A 14,489-nucleotide genomic window follows, 5' to 3' on the forward strand; every position below is an offset into this window, starting at 1 on the left:
GCCGTCCCACTGCCCTGAGCTTACGTCGCTTGCACGGGGTGTTGGGCAGACCACAGACTATCATAGAAAATGTGGACCTGCGGTCCCTGGACAACAAAATGGCCTGTGATACTATTTAATGGAATTATTTCTGTACTGTCCTAGAGAGAATGGGATTTGGGACCAATTTCTAAATTGGGACAAGTTGTTGTATGCCAGCCTTACTGTACAAGTTGTGGTGAACCAATACACCTCCAGAAAGTTTCAACTTGGTAGGGGAACCTGGCAGGGATATTCGCTTTAGTGCTTGACCCCCTGGTGGTCTGGGTGAGGGGTGACCCTCTGATTCGTGGACTCAAATGGACCGATAGTCATGAGGATAGAATTTCATTATATGCGGAAGATATACTGTTCTATATGGCCTCTCCGATATCCACCCTACATCGCATCCTCCACATCTTCCTCATATTCGGCAACCACTCTGGCTACATAATAAACTGGTCCAAATCACAATTATATCCATTATATGGCTCGTCGCCATGCATACCAAGGGATATCAGATCTCTATAGCACTGGAGGGCTTTCGATACTTTGGCATTTATATTATGACTGATTCATCCCATTTTATGACATAAATCAGCAGGGCCCCTTAATGCGCCTAATGACCCTTAATGCACTTTCATGCTGATGCTAAACACTGCTGCTCTCTTCCTCTTACTCTTCTGGGATGCGCTGCCCTGTTTAAAATGTTGGAGTTGCCCCATTTCCTCTATGTGCTGCAAAACACCCTTGATACAATACCCAACTCCTATTTCTCCACCATTGACAGAGCGGTGCGCACCCTGTTGTGGGATGAACGGGCTCCATGAATAGAGATGCACAAGCTGTAAGATGGGGGAATTGCGCTACCCGACCTCCCGTCATATTATCAGTCGTCTAAACTGGTAGTGATTAATCGCTGGGAGCAATGGGACCGGGGGGACCCAAGTTTCCATAACGACGGGTGGCTCATTGGACAGGCCAGATTTAATAGAGTACTTTATATGAATCAGAATAAATTGTGCCCTCTCAGACCGACAGCACAAACGATTGAACCCTGGCACAAGGTTAATAAAAAAACTGGGCTGGCACAATAAAATCACACGCGCAACTCCTCTCTGGGAACCCCAACAATTGGGACACTTAAGTGCTTGCCCCGGGTTCGACAACTGGGATCTTATAGGTATCTCACGGGTGGGAGACATGTTTAACTCAAAGGGATTGACCACTTTTGCCAACCCGCAGAAAGAATACGACCTTTCGCAATCTGAAACATTCAGATATCTACAGATCAGTCATGCACTTAAAGCAGCAATACCGGGCGGCGACCCACCTCCCAAAGCCTCCCCACTAGAAAGTAGGTTAATACTTGACCCACTGGATTGGAAGGCCATTTTCCTCACATAAAAAAGTTGATTAACAACCGCCCTGACCCCTTCACGTGCTTGCGGCAGCACTGGGTTTTGGATCTTGGGCAGCTGGATGAGGATGACTGGCGAGACACCCTGGCTTCACCTAGAGAGGTGGCCATTCCTATGAGTTTGCGGTTGGTTGAAATCAAAGTCCTGTAGCAAGCCTACCTTGCCGCGGGGTGTTGGTCAAGATGGGAAGGAGGACTGATCCTTTTTGCCTCAGACACTGTCAAAAGGAGGGGACCTTCTTTTATACAATTTGGGAATGTACTGTTGCTCTAATATACTGGAAAGCTGTTACCACACAATTAAATTATGCTGGGGGTAAAAATGTGATGGCATCTCCGAAGCTGTCTGTTGAATATTTGGGATGCCACTGACCTCACCCAGACTGAGAAATCATGGATTTCGCTGGGATGGCTATTGCAAAACAAAACATTGCACAAAGATGGGGCATGGGGCTGTGTGTTAGAAATTGGGATGCTGATATGGACAGAGCCATGATTGCAGTGAAAGATGTTTTTAAACACAGAGGATGCCCCCCAGAAGTGGGACCGTAAGTGGGCTGCGTGGAATACACAGAGGGGAGACATTTATTTATCTCCAACAATGGAACTACGTAGTAGCGAATCTAGATTGCATGCTGTTGAAGATACACAAGACTGATGTGTCAGAGTAGTAATGATGTATGCACAATAATATACGTTTGCTTTGCATCTGATTGTGTCTTTTCGGATGAACTGCATTGCTGTGCTTTTTGTTATGATCAATAAAAAGAGTTTTTTTTTAAAAAGTGTGAAGTAGTAGCATAAACTTTGTAGTGAATTAACATGACATTTAAAAGGGTAGAAAACAGAATATAGCAAATGATTTAGCTTGCTCGAAGAGCTCCAACTTGACCTTCCATATAAAAGGGGAATGTGTCTCTTGTCAGAAATTGAGGCACCTTGCATAATTTGCAGCATGTAACCTTGAAGCCTTATCGTATTTAGTTGCTGGTAAAATGTTTCAAAACAAAGCCCATTTATTTATTTGCCTTAGGTAGAGCAGAAAAGCACATGCATTTTAAAATGTATTACCATATAATGTTTTAATAATTCCTGCTTGAATAAGACGTTAATTTGTTTCTAATGGTATGTGTTTAGTTAAATAAAACACTTCTTTAACAGAAGGTTAGAAGATGAAGTCATTTAAAAAAATATATAAATGTTCCATGAGAACAGCGCCTGATGGATGACATGTGAACAGCAGAGAGGAGGTGGAGATGTGTTTCTACAGAATGTTAGATTACATTGGCGGAGACGGAGAACATACTTTTAGCAAAAATTTCCAGATTTATAAACTAGTTCCTAGTTTAGGAGTTTCAGACTTAGCTGCAGAACTGAAGGGAGCAGAGCAGAAGTGATTGGAAGAGATCAGATGCAGAGGAGACGGGGCAGGCTTTGATAAAGAGCACAATAGATTCAGACGAGGGCGGATTAGATGCAAGCTGTGTTTCTTTTACTTTTATTAAAAACCCCAAGCTTTATGCTTTGACTAACTGCCTCTGCTAAGGCTCACTTGTCGTATGCTTTATTTCTCTTTATGGGAGATCTGCAATTATTAATTATTGATTTAGCTTCATGCTAATCTCACTCTTACCCTTATTTTTGAATTCTTCATGGGTTCTGGCTGACATCATTTATGCCCCATTTCTTAGAATAGTGATTCTTTCCTTTATGGAACGTGCTGTATGCACATTATGATATGCATTATCGTTATTTTTCTAATATCAATTCTGCAACCTAATTGATATATGACCATTGAATGAAGAATCAGAGAATCTTAAACTTTAATAGAAAAATACACCCTTTTCATTTGCATTTGATTACTTGCCTGTGTTTATGAAGGAGCCCTTTTAGTCAAAATATGGTGGCCAAGATTCATCACCTTGAGAATAGATATTGGCATTGAAAAAGGGTGATTGTAATTCAAAGTAATTTTTTCCAAGTTTAATAAATTTTCCAAAGAGAGATTACCACTGGAATTCTGCGCTAGCAATTTGGTTTCAGATGTAAGGCTTTACACCTTGACCAAAAGGAGCAGAGGTTTGGTTAATGCCCTGAATGGAGTTACAAATTAGTTGCCCAAGTTAGGATAAATGCTCACGTCCCAAAAAGTCCTGATTGCTGATTCCAATGCCCGGAACTTAAAGACTGGCACAGTGTTTTAGAAGGTGATACAAGAAGGCGTTTGCTGAAGGAGTGAGTATTAATAGGGAGAAATGTGTTTGCGGTAATTGTTATTGGGGTAATTGAATTTGCAGTAATTGCATTGGATTAGGTTGTGGTATGCGGTAATTGAATTTGCGCTGATTGCGTGGTGTTAGATTGCAGTGATTTAATTGTGTGATGTCTTGCGGAGTTGTTGTAAGAGTCGCATGAATGTGGTTGGTGGGTTTGATGTGGCCCAATGATCTGAGATATAGTTATCAGGTCTGACGTGGCCTAAGATACCAGGATATTTTGAAGGTGTAGAAGAAACTGAGATTGTAATAGCCTGCTGAAGATTTGAGGGGGTTGTCATAAGACGTCTTCGATGACCCCAACAAAGACAGGGAACTTTATGCAAATGGGATGATTGTGAATCATGTAGTAGACCTTCCGCACAAAGGCTAAAATGTACTGATTTGGCTGAGTCCCCACTGGTCGAGGTTTCTCAGTAAGTGTGTATTTTTGTAAGTGTCTGTCTTCATTTCTTTTAGAAAAGCAGACAATTATGGAAAATTAAGATAAATGTGTAAGTGATTGTGTACGAAGAAATTTTGAAGGAGGATGAGCCGCAGGAAACAACCATCACAATGCAACTTTCACAACGCAATACCATCCCAACGCAACTTTTACAACGCAAGATCCATTACAACGCATGCTAATACAACGCATGCCATTACAACACAGATGCTATTACAACGCATGCCATTACAACGTAAGTATGGGTAAGTATTTAATTGATTTAAATTAATTAAATTATTTTAATTAAATTAAATTTAATTTAATTTTAATTTAAATATAAATTAATTTACTTACATTAATTTTAATATTTTCGTTAAATTTAATTTTAAGTTAGAATAGTAATTTTAACCCCTACACTATCCAACACTTACGCTACTATTACACCCCCCTGGAGTTAGAATAGTAATTTTAACTCCTACACTATCCAACACTTACCCTACTATTAAACCCCCATGGAGTTAGAATAGTAATTTTAACCCCTACACTATCCAACACTTACCCTACTATTACACCCCCCTTGAGTTAGAATAGTAATTTGAACCCCGACACTATCCAACAATTACCCTACTATTACACCCCCATGGAGTTAGAATAGTAATTTTAACCCCTACACTATCCAACACTTACCCTACCATTACACCCCCCTGGAGTTAGAATAGTAATTTTAAGCTCTACACTATCCAACACATACCCTACTATTACAGCCCTCTGGAGTTAGAATAGTAATTTTAACCCCTACACTATCCAACACTTACCCTACTGTTACACCCTCCTGGAGTTAGAATAGTAATTTTAACCCTTACACTATCCAACATTTACCCTATTACACCCCCCTGGAGATAGAATAGTAAATTAAAATATATTAAATAAAATATAAAATAAATGTAATGAAATTAATAAAAATGTAATTAAATTTATATTAATAAAATTAAATACTTACCCATGCTTACGTTGTAATGGCATGCGCTGTAATAGCATCTGCGTTGTAATGGCATGCGTTGTAAAAGCATGTGTTGTAATGGATCTTGCGTTGTAAAAGTTGCGTTGTGATGGTATGTGTTGTGAATATATGTGTTGTAGCGTCATACATTCTGAGCCGCAGCGAGTGATAGGTCACTTGTGTGATTATCATATTAAGATTGATTTGACTGTCTTTAAGAATGTAACAGGTAACTGGATTGGAGGAAAGAAATCTGACATTTTCGGAATAGAAGCAAAACAGTGCATTGAATAATTGCAGAAATGAAATAGTTTAAAGGCTTTAAGAACTTTTTGGGCCGTAATATGACAAATCCAATCTGGGTCAGTGGCAAGGCACTGCCTGAGGAAATGCCTGCACATTTTATGGTAACAAATTTGGAACTAAATTTATGTTTGTGGGTTCACCAGTGGTGGAAGATTACTGAGAAAGAGAGTTGTTTGAGTTTTCCAAAATGTGGTACTTTTGAATTGCAATTTATTGACAGATTAAGGGAAATGTTATCTGAAATAAGTCATTATCTAGAGCCATAGAATTTGAAGCCTTAAGTGTGTAAGAAAAGACAGCAAGAGACAAGGAAAGAGAGAAATGTCTGAATGAGACTAGTGGCAGAGATGCAATTATGCAGATGCCTATTGGGATGAAGCACTTCCCAGTTGGAGGAAGGTTATAGTTGAGGGAACCAAATCATACAAAGTTATTACTACTGAAAGATTTAGGAAGCAGGAAAAGGATAAGATACAGGAGGAGGAAATTAAGGATGACAAAAAGCCTCAAAACCGATAGTGATTTGGGGGATGTAATATTGGATGCATTGTTAACTGGGTGTCTACCACCTTATGTGGTCCCCACTACAAATACTGATTATAGTGTACCAGGAAGTACTACAATGGCTACTGCATCTATTGAACCAAGAGGAATACAGATTGAGAGAACTTTATTGACATTTCAGATTCTCCCACCACCTGTTGACTCATTAGGAGATTACAGCGGAATTTCTGTGCAAGCAGTCCCAAAGTAGTCCAAAAAATAAATTACATGTAGCAAAAAGTTAAAGCACTAATGTATTGATCATTTATAATACTATTAGAATTTAGTCTTCAGCAGTATGTAGAGAGTTAACTCAATATAAAAGACCGACTGGTACGAGAAGTAGTTCGCAATGATTGACACATTTTCAGTTGAGCACAGAATGATGGCCATTTCCCTTTGGTTTACACACTTTCTGATTGTTAGAAGGACAATGGCGGGTTTTGTGAAACTTTGTTAATGGGATTTGTAAAGAATTAAGCTTCAATGTAAAGAACAGGATATGTAAACGTACAATAGAGGTCGGAGTCTCTAGTTGGCAATGGTCTACACCTTTGTCCAAGTAAGGACCCTTCGTCTATGTCAGGGAAAGGGGAATACACTACTGGATAACCCCTGCTCACCCCCTTGGTAGCTTGGCACAAGCAGACAGGCTTATCTCAGAGGTAGTGTGTTCAGCATTTGTGAACAGATACAGTAATACAGTGAAAACACTACAAACGGACACCATGCCAGGTTGTATAAAAGTATTCTTTATATAGACTTATCACAAGACCATAAATGACAAAAATACACAATACAATAATTAACGATGATACTTCACGATGGTAGAAGTAATTCAATAATAGGCTCTTCAATTCAAATAGTCTCTAGCAACAGATAACCCCAACAGGAGTTCTCAACAATGAAGCAAAAGTGTTCTCAAGGTACGGCAGCAACTACGAGGTGCGCAGCGTCGGGCCCGGGGTCAAAATAGACCCCCACAGAACAGTACCTGAGGAAAGTAAACACCAACAGTTCAAGGCGTTGGGGAGATGCAAAGTCATTGGCGCGTTGAAGCTTCGGTTCCTTGCTTCAGGGGAAAGCGATGCATCATTGTCCTGGATGCTTCTGCAGGCACCACAGGTGCTTGCGATGTCGCTTGGTCGATGGATTCTTGGTCACCTTTGTCGATGATCGGCTCCGTGCAGATGTAGGTCTGGGACTCGATACTGCACAGCAGCGGCATCAGTCTATGGTTCAAGTCGGAGCAGCGCTAGAGTCTTCGATGCAGATGGCAGCAATGTTCACTGGCTTGAGAGTTGTAGAATTACTCTGTAGCGACTGAAACAGCATGTTCCAGCAGCATGCAAACAGAAGGGGTAAAGTCCTTTGTATCCCCGAGACGTCAGACCGGAGGCAAGCTCAAGCCCTTGGAGTAATATTCTGCAAGATGATGAAGTTCCTTTTAAATGGTTCCTTCTGCTTTTCTCTGCAATTAAGACACCACTGCAGGCCAACCCACTACAGCACACTGGCAGAGGGGCAGTAAAACTCCTGCAGCTTCCTTTGGTTATTCTCCTCGGCAAAGGTATGTCTTGTGTTCCCAGAAGTGATCAAAAGTCTTGGGGTCTGGGCCCTAATACTTATACTCAGAAATCCTTTGTCCTCTGAAGGTAGAGGGTCCTGTACCTAGAACAAACCGGTAAGGGGTGGATTCTGCCAGTGCACAACCTCTTTCTTTGTCAGAGTAGGCCAGGGTCATCAGACGCACCACAGTAGGTGGAGCCAGCATTGTGTAAGGCAGGCACAGCTCTATTTAGGCCCCGGTGCTACTCCTCCCACCACTCCTAGATCGGCCTATTCAGCCTAGTGCTGACTCACCCGTCTCCTGGGGTCCCCCAGACCCTATCACTCACAAAACCAGACATACAGTACACACTCTAGCACAGGCAGGCTGGATGGTTATGTAAGAATATACCGACTTTCTAAAAGTGGTATTTTCAAACACAGAATGTTAAAACCAACTTCGCTAAAAGATGCTTTTTATCATTCTGAGTTCAGGCATACTAATTTCGAATCTCTACCATGTTCCCTGGGTCAGTTAGGATTATAAAATGTTATAATCCAACTCGCCATTCCGGCCTATGGGAACAGGTAGCCTTGCAATAATGAAAAACGCAATAGGTTGTAATTCACTATAAGGTCACTCCACACACACCAGGGCATGACCGACCTTTTACGTACAATGCACCCTGCACGTAGGCCTACCGTAGGCATGACTAATATGTAGAAAAGGGAAGGTTCAAGGACCAGCTAGTGGGTGCACTCGCCAAGTTGACCCAGCAGTCCCAGACTGGGTACGGTTTCTGCGGTGAAAGGCCTGAGTTACACTTTAGGGTGTGACAATCGGTGCTGCAAGCCCACCAGCAGTATTCAAGTTACAAGCCCCTGGCACACGCGGTGCACAATACGAGGGTCTGACAGAAACCCAAATAAATCAATCATGGAGTCACTAATCAAAACATCAATTTAACATAGAGAGCACTTGCACTGTGGCACTGAATAGCTGTAGCACAGTGACCATTCATCTAAACCAGCAAAACATATACAAAACAGATGAGGCAATCAGTAAAATAAATGGAAGGGAGACTCACACCAATGGTACCAGGTCTAACAACGTATTTCTCTTGATTTTTTCAAAACCTGCAGTTAGTCATATATTTAATATTTCCTCCAAGATATTTAGGTTTTGGATTATTTGCTGGCTGACATCTAGGCCTTTGGAATAGTACAGGGAGAGGTCTCATCAATTATGGATTTCTGGTTGAGAAGTGTGAAGGGAAGTGTTTGATGATGTTTAGGGTGCATTATTATTACACAAGTTTTTGATCTTAATTTAAAATGCTCTACAATTCTATGAAGAGGTGATTTTGGCCTGATATGGGGAGGAGACTTTAACACAGTTCTTGATTCTGTTGGATGCATGGTCAACTGAGTCGTGACCTATGACTTCAGCAACTAAAACTTCAGCTAAAAATTATGAGCCAGCATGGGCTAGTTGATGTGCGCTGACAGACATGCCAGGGAAAGAGCATGCATTTTCAAATTTTCGGTGCATGATGATGCGACTGCCACTTTCCTGCATCTCCTAACTTCATATGCAGGAAATGGCAGACCACAACAGCTACAACACAAAGTCACCCCATTCAGAATTGTGACTCAGAAACCTGGAATCAGTGTGAGTTCCCATTCAGAATTATGAGTTGGACACATGAGAGGAGGGTGAGAGATCCCTTTCCTGACCCTGGGCAAATTTAGCGGTGGGAGTGAACAATGGGTCTATATTTTGGGCCTTAGGGCACCCAATCTAATTGCACTGAAGGAACATATTAATCTCTGCCCATTAAGCAATTAGAACCATCCCCTCAGGTTACAGAGCCATTGACCTGGAGTCTCTAGGGTAATTAGAGCACAAGATACTTATAAGTTTTTCAAAGACCTCTGCTCATATCTAACACTAACCTAAATATAAGCACATTTTCCAATTCCTCATACCTTGACTTCGAATACAGACAGGGGCATATTATCAAGGGGGTTTATCTCCGCTTTTTTGGCTTTAAAAGCCAAGAAAGCGGAGATAAAATTATCTCCCTATTACCTAGCTGTCGCTAACACCAGTTAGCGACAGCTAGTAGGAGATAGCGACCATCTTGGGCCCCGCTTTGCATGTCGCTATGTTGGCTTAGCGGCAATATTTTTATCGCCGTGCTGCGGCGATTTTTATTGCTTAGGAACCTTGATAATAGCAAGGTTTCTAAGCGATAAAAATCACCGCAGCACGGTGATAAAAATATTGCCGCTAAGCCAACATAGCGATAATTATCGCTAGTTGTTGGTAATATGCCCCTAAATTCTACTGTACTAAGATCACGTTAGCACCATTTTTATTTGGTGTTTATGTACAATTTCGACAGCAACCACACACAGTTTTGGTGAGATGACCTTACTCCTCAACGCTCATTCATAAACAGAACATGTTTAACGCTCAGTTAATATCTAGTTTTTGCAAACAAAATATATTGTCCAATGGTGTATGCATTGTTTTGTTACTTGTTACTTTATTCGAATTGCGTGATCTAGATGTTTTGTTTACCATTGTTACTGTACATATTATGATATATTTGAGGCATTCAAAGTTGTTCACTTATACAAGAAATCAATTTTGGCTGGATAGCCCATCTTTATTGTACTGCATTTAACCTAAAACTTTATATCACCTTGTTTAGGCTGCACATTGACTGCTCTTCAATGCACCACAGAATCAAGAATGCTTGAGTGGCCATCTTTCAATTCCAGACCAAGTACCGAGTTTTGATGTTGCTAAAATCCCCCATCACTACATGCATTGGGGAAACGTTTGACGTAACGTTGATTGTTTCTATTACATTTCTTGAAGTATTTTTCTAGGATAATTAGGGCTTTTAAAGACGTCTTCCCTGTACAAAATAAGCTTCTCCTAGACATTGTCCTTACACCTAAAACACGTTCCTGAGCCATGTAGCTAAGTGCACGGGAGTCTGGCGGCAGAGCATACTCTGCAAGCCCCAGAATCCACTGCTGGTAGAGAATCGACTTGAGGATGATCGCCAGTTTTTTACCACTTAAAGTTCTCTGTCATCCAAAAGCACACATTGTCCTTGCACATTATCATGTGCCCATCACAGCTGCCTCATGATAATGGCAGAGATATGTACACTTTTATATTTGCTGTAAATGTCATGGTTAGTATTGTGTGTGGTAGGATTTCAGTTTGTACCTTCATGCTCTGCAAGGTAATAGTCACACGGGTCTCATCGGTGAGTGGCAGCTGGTGAATGGTGATTTGTTCTGGGCTGCCGCCACTGGTCTGGGCACAGTGATAGAAATACTTTTAAGGCTCAGAAACGTATTATATGTGAGAGTCTCTGAAAGTCACTGTCAGGGTTCATGGGGCTGGCTTCAGTGGTGCCTGCTACCGAGAGGAAAATAACAACAGGGCTGTTTGAGGAAGAGAGTACAGAAGTCACAGAGTGTACTTGGCACCACACACACAAATCCTCTCTCCTAGTTGCTGAAAACACATTTCCATAGGAGGACGTGCAAAGTATGAAATGTGTGACACTGCTGTTCTGTGCTTTGAATCCCTAAGGCACCAGCCTTACCTCTACTCTACACCTGCATGCTGTTGCTGATCATGGGCAGGGCAGACATATGGCAGGCCTTGTTGCTTTTATTGAGGACCAGGTGTAAGAATTATTTAGCATACTGTCTGGAGCTGCTTTACTGCTTGTTGTTTTATATATATATATCTATAAGGCTTTGATTATTTTATTTTTCCCCTCACCTTTTGGTCTTTCCTGTTACACTGTATGGAATTCCTCCACGGTATTGAAAATCATATATTTATTTTAATATGTACCCTGGCTCTTTCTTCCACCATGTAAATTAGTAATTTTACTTTTTCAAGGTGTATTTTCTTCTTTCAGTCTTTGACATTAATAATTGACTTCTCCAAGCTCCTCCATCAGGAATGGTAGCGTGGGAAAATAAAAGAAGACTAGCTGCAGGGTTCATACAGGGCCCAAACCCACCCTCACATGGGAACTGTGTGGTAAAGTGAAGACTTTCTATGAAAGAGTACAAAATAGATTCATGGAGATAGACAACGAAACAGCTTTTGGTTTTCAGTTCTACGATTTTATTTTAGTTAAATTACCAAAAAAAACATCCTCCGATAATTTACCATGTGATTACAATAAGTAAGGACTAATCAGTTTGTTATTTTCAATCATTCAAATATCAGTGTGTGGTACTTCCGGCAATGGCTGGTTTGGTCCTTATGTTGTCACTTTGCACACAAAAGGCATATAATCGCTGCAAGCCTTGTCATGAAATTTTCCAGATCCTGTGGAAGAGACAAAAGATATAATATATGTCATTCTTTTCCAAGGATGCCCTATAACTAAAGACAAAATTTAGGGTTAAACATCAGAAGACAAATCTTTAAAAAACTGCTGAATCTTCTTGGCCATATTTGTATTAGATATTTGCATTACCTACATGGATTCTCTCTCACATTGCTTTTACCATGAGGTTTCCACTTCATTCTCGCATAGTTTAAAGTTCTCAATATTTCCCTATATATGTGCCCAGTCATTAAGGTAAGCTTCCAACCCTTGGGCGTGGCCTGCAGTGCAGTGGAATGGCCGCTTCCTAAGCGAGCTCCGCCGGTCGGAAACTAATCCTGATTTTATCCTGCATTGGGAGTGCCCTCGCATGACCCAAACCACATGCTGAGATAGTGGCTTGAGTCGGGATCAACTCAGCGAAATCCTGAGTCCCGGGGTGCTGAGGAGCTGTACTCGGAGGAGGCGGAGTGCCTCACCGGGCTGCCCGTGGGCGGGTGCGGAGCTCTGAGGTCGGACGGCTGTGCTAATTGAGCCCGCTGCCCCGTAGGCCTTTGTCTGCTGCGGAGGAGGGGCCGGATCGCGTTTTGGCGGCGGAGTTGCAGGTCCCCCCACAGGCACACTGCAGCTGGCGAGAGCGGTGAGGCAGAAGATCCCCTAATCCCACTGGTGTTCCGTGAGTTGTACGGGTCTGCGGCGGCTGCGGACCGGACGAGGTCATTGTGCTTAATTGCGAAGCTGGCATATCGCACCAGGAGGCAGCGCTGCGACGATAAAACCTGAGTGGCCTGGCTGTGGGTGCCGCTGGCTATCCTGCTGCATGAGTGGCGTTTGTGACACTGGGGAGGCATTCCGCCGTCTGACACTGGAGGGGGGTCACGGCGGCCGCCATTTTGCGCAGCTCCCTCTGTGGCACCTAACAGAGTGGGGAAGGTAACTGGGCGCACATTCCTGGAGGACTCTGTGCAGGTCAGGCAGGCTATTTGTATCCTCTCTTTGCCCCTGTAAACGATATTGCCGCCTGGGTGATTTTCAAAGAGCCGGCAGAACTGTCCTCGCCATTTTGTCGCAACTTACCAGATTGCGCACTGGACTAGTCTGAAAGACTGTGCACGGGGGCTGTGTGCACGGTGGGAATGCCCTGAAAGCCCGCTGATCGTGATTTCTGGACCCACTTGGTGTGCACAGGCGCATAGAACTACCAGCCCCACTGCCGGTGCCGGGGCCAGGAGTAACTTGGGTAGTCCACCTCTGTGGGACGTGTGGCAGGTGGCGGTGGAGTGTACCCCCCTCTGCTATACACCTCTGGGTTTGTTGGTGCAGGCGCTGTCGGCTGCCTGCAGTGCATTCTTCTGGAACAATCCTTATTCACCCTCAGCTTTACTGGAGTGGAGCTGCGAAGTCCCCCTGGTCCAGCGACCCGCGACTCGATCAGCATGGGGCGACATGATACCAGGCAGCCAAAACTCATCTTTGAGAACAAACGTGCTGCTAAGCAGGGTGACGCGGAGTTGGAAACACAGATGCATGGCTCCGATGACCAGGCTACGGGTGACCAGAGTCCGTATCTCCGAACACTTATGTTGGACATGCGCTCCAGTCTCCGTAATATAGATGCCAAACTTGACACCTTGACGTCCCAACTGGACGCGGTTAAAACGCAGGTTACAACGCATGAGACACGTTTGGATGTGCTTGAGAACCGCCACACAGAATTTCACGAATTCCAAGTTAAAACCAAGGAGCAACTGCTTCAAATGAATAAGCTCCTCGCTATCATACGAGCCAAAAATTAGGACTTGGAAGCTAGATCGAGACGCAATAACCTACACGTCACGGGAATACCAGAGACGACCGCCATCACCAAGATGGAAACATACATCACGGACCTCCTCCACGAGTTGTTTGATCCACACCTCTCTGCGGTGTTTGTGGTGGAAAGGGCGCACAGGTCGTTGGGTCCGAGGCCTCCGGTGGGGACGGCGCCGAGGCCCATTATTGCCAAACTACTGAACTATCAGGACAGAGACACTATCCTGCGTTTAGCTAGGGAGAAGGGCCAAATCACTCATAAAGGGAATAACCTGTCATTTTAACCAGATTTTACTCCGGCCTTGCAGGCAGCGAGACGGGAGTTCCTCCCTGCAAAGAGCATCTTATTGCAGGCACAGATCCCCTATTCTCTACTGTACCCCGCAAAGTTGAAGGTGTCTGTAGATGGGAAGCCTCACTTTTTCACGGATGCCAAATCAGCGCTCAAATTTGCAAAACATTTGGGGGGAAGCCGACCAAGAAGAAGCAGATGGAAACGGAGGCGTCAGGAGGTGCTATGAGTGATAATGACTGACCAGGGTATCGTATGAACATTATGTGTACCGTGTCTTGACTCACACTCATGGGACCAGGATGGTCTATTTGTTATATTTTGAGTGATCCAATGTCTATTTCACATGCAGTCCTTTCTTGTGTTCTTTATAGATATAGTTTGGAGAGTGCTGAGGTCTCCTTCGTACTTCCGACCACCTTGTGTGATGCAAGGTAGCTTGCCGGCATTGCTATGCCTCCAAAGGAA

The sequence above is a fragment of the Lissotriton helveticus genome, chromosome 4_1 (genome assembly GCF_964261635.1).
Source record: "Lissotriton helveticus chromosome 4_1, aLisHel1.1, whole genome shotgun sequence".
Taxonomy (NCBI): Eukaryota; Metazoa; Chordata; class Amphibia; order Caudata; family Salamandridae; genus Lissotriton; species Lissotriton helveticus.